This window comes from Kogia breviceps, chromosome 8, assembly GCF_026419965.1.
Source record: "Kogia breviceps isolate mKogBre1 chromosome 8, mKogBre1 haplotype 1, whole genome shotgun sequence".
NCBI classification, from domain to species: domain Eukaryota; kingdom Metazoa; phylum Chordata; class Mammalia; order Artiodactyla; family Physeteridae; genus Kogia; species Kogia breviceps.
The window spans coordinates 16,638,441-16,642,000 of record NC_081317.1 but is presented as its reverse complement, the minus strand read 5'-3'; the positions used below and the strand labels follow the sequence as shown (position 1 = coordinate 16,642,000).

Below are 3,560 nucleotides of genomic sequence, written 5' to 3'. Positions count from 1 at the left end.
ATCTTTCTTTCTGTACTTTGGACTCAAGTTATTTAGGTGACATGTGTGTCTTTGCCTAGATTTTAAGATATTTATACAGCAAATATTATGCTTTATTAATCTTTGAATCTCTTTACTCTGTAACACCTAGGCTTTCTCCTGGTACATGCTACCTGTTCAATAAACAGTTGCTGAATTAAACAGGATAGGAAAAGCCATGCCATCAATTACAGCTTAAGAATTCACCATCTCCACTTGTTATATTTGACTTGAGTGTTGATCAAAGGGTATTTACTAACAAAAGCATGTATTCAGCCTAGTGCTGTCTCCACAGAGACGTTGCTGCAGAGCAAAGGGTTGGGAGTTAAAAGGCCTCTTGCATCACAGCCAAATTGATGGCCCAATTTCTCCTGTCAGTGTTTCAAGTCCAGATGCTGGGTACCACCAAAAAGCACAGCTGGATATTCTTATGCCAGCTGGAAATGAACGAACAAAATGATAGAAACAGCACCCACCATTTCACCTGCCTTTGCTACTAGCTCTTCAGAAACAACAGCTGTGTACCAGGCCATTCTCAATGCCACGTGTGCATGGCATAATAATGGTAGTTATCATTTCTAGTGCACGTAACACAATTCAGACACTGTGATAAGCATGTCCTGTAAGTTTGCATGTAATATTTACAACAAACATGCAAGGTAGACATTCGCATTCCCTTTTCATAGATGGGGAAACTGAGGCAGCGAGTGGTTACATAACATGCCCAAAGTTGTTCAGATGGTACCGGTGAGTGTTGGAACTGGGAATTAAGCTTAGGCTGTCTGACTCCAAAGCCTAGGTCTTTAACCATTCTGTCATATTGTCTCAAGGAATTAAAAAGGATGCTCTGAGAGTCAGGGAATGTGCTAGCAGGTGCAAGGAGGGCATGAAGAACTTCGTGCCCACCAGGGGTCTTTAAATCTACACCCCCATTGTCATCAACACCCATCGATGCAATAGCAGTGGGAGACACAGGAGCATTTGAAAATGTTCCTATTGATTGGAAGTGAATAATTATTACCTTTTCTATATTGTGGATTCACTACCAGAAAGTAATAGCAGAAATGCTAAACAAGATTAATGGCCATGTTTCATTATGTTTAATGCAAACTATTGATTTTAAAGTGGTGTAAGGTATGGCAGTTTATTACAATAAAACAATAAAATAGACTATATGAAAAAATTGAGAATAATCTTTTCCCTTTTTTTGCTGAGGCTATGGGACATAATGTGCCATGCATGTGAAGACATTTATGGCGAGCTCTATCCAGCGATGGCAGTTTAAGTACTCTATAAAGAAGCACTTTGGAATCAGAGTATTATAAATAATAGGCAATAAAGCTGGTAAATGGGCCTTTAATTTGATTCCATTATGTCACAGGATCACAAGGACCAAAGAGGCTCAGCATCAAAAACACTAACTGCTGAGCAGAACACTAAGTACATCAGATAGCCTCAAGGTGGCCTTCCCACCAGGGAACTGTCAGGTAAGAGCTCGACCATTGGCGTCCCGATGTGGGGTAATACGTTACATATGAACCGATGCATCTGCGGTCAATGACCCCCCCACTCCCATCACAAGAGTCTAGTCTCCCAACAGTCCTCCTCACCAGGCTTTGTTTCTCCTCTACTTTCATTCACTTTATCCATTTCCAGAGTCAACAGTCGACACCCTCAGAAGCAACTTCTCTCTGGACTCATTCATTCTGCTGATTAGGGCCTTAGAGGTTGTTGAAATAATGTATGACTTCATCGCCAGAAACAGACCATAAAGGATGAAGGAGGGGACAGGCCAACTGTACATGTTATGTTAATCAGGCCACACCTGGAATAGTGAATGCAGGTCTACACCAAACTCCAAAAGCAGATTAACGCTGGACACACTGAGGAGAGAAGGATGATGAGGAGATGAAGGTAAAATCATGGCAAATGAAGCGGGTGGCTGGACCTGTGGTTGTTGAAACTAAAGGAGACTCAGGCAAATGTAAGAATTGTTGGCTAATATTTAAAAGACTGACATATGAAGGAAGATTTAGGCTTGTTTTGTGAAGCCCTAGAAGAGAGAAATTTGGTACCAGCCAGACATGGGCTTGGGTCCTATCTGTCTACTTATAGCTGTGCAAACCTATGCAAGTGAGTGAATCTTGCTGGGGATCAATTTTTGTCTGTACAATAGAGATAATACTAATACTTACCCCACAGGGTTTAGGGGTGAATCAAGTGAGACAAAACAGAGAAAGTGCTTAACACAGTGCTTGATACAAAGCAAGAACTCAACAAACACTAGCTTAAAAAAATAAACACCGACAATGGCAAAAGGAAAACTGGAAGGCCAATGGCACCTTTTTTTGAGGAGTTGGAACAGACATAGTTGACGCTGAAATTGGGGTCAAGAGGGTTTGGAGTAGCTCCATAAAACTAGCCAAAGCATCTGGGAGATCCAATTTGAGTTTGGAGTGGGAAAGTCAGACAATTCCTTTCCTTTAAAAGTACAGTGGATGGGCTTCCCTGGTGGCGCAGTGGTTGAGAATCCGCCTGCCGATGCAGGGGACACGGGTTCGTGCCCCGGTCTGGGAAGATCCCACATGCCAAGGAGCGGCTGGGCCCGTGAGCCATGGCCGCTGAGCCTGCGCGTCCGGAGCCTGTGCTCCGCAACGGGAGAGGCCACAACAGTGAGGCCCACATACCACAAAAGAAAAAAAAAAAAGTACAGTGGATTAGCTTTTCCTCAGCTGCAGCTAAGGTGTTCTGTCCTTCCAAGGAAGCTAAGGCCACGTTGGGGTGAGTCCCTCACTTCATCTGGTGACTAGCACCGCGCCGGGCAGCGCCTGCCTAGCACCCGCCCACACCATGGCCTCCGTCTCAGAGCTCCCCTGTATCTACTTGGCCCTCATCCTGCATGATGATGAGGTGACGGTCATGGAGGATAAGACCAACGCTCTCATTAAAGCAGCTGATGGAAATGTTGAACCTTTCTGGCCAGGCTTGTTTGCAAAGGCTTTGGCCAATGTCAACATCAGGAGCCTCATCTGCAACGTGGGGGCAGGTGGACCTGCCCCAGCAGCTGGTGCTACACCAGCAGGAGCTCCTGCCCCCTCCACCAATTGCTGCCCCAGCTGAGGAGAAGAAAGTGGAAGCAAAGAAAGAAGAATCTGAAGAGTCTGATGATGACATGGGCTTTGGTCTTTTTGACTAAACCTCCTTAGTAACATGTTCAATAAAAAGCTGAGCTCAAAAAAAGAAAAAAAAAAAGTATAGTGGATTAAAAAATGAAAGCCAAATTTAGTCCAATTTTAGATGCAAGCATGGGGCCAGAGGCAAAGCCAAGAGGAGGGATAAACAAGGGAATGGGGAGAAAGTGAGAAGAAGGGGTAGAAACGAGAGGTGACAACTGGTTCTTAAAACTTACATGAGTTGTCTGTGGCTTACTTCGGTGGCCTCTGGTTACGTAGTGAGTAGGATGGTTGGCTTTTAATAGTCTTAAACTTAGAGTGGGTACCAGAAGACAGATTCCAAGTGGGTATGAGGAAGACATTCCTAAC

The 3,560-nt window shown here is 44.2% G+C and overlaps 1 pseudogene; it reads left to right on the top strand.

The window, feature by feature from the left end:
- The first annotated feature begins 2,868 nt into the window (after positions 1-2,868).
- Positions 2,869-3,223, top strand: LOC131761009 (large ribosomal subunit protein P1 pseudogene; annotated as a pseudogene).
- Positions 3,224-3,560: the final 337 nt, after the last annotated feature.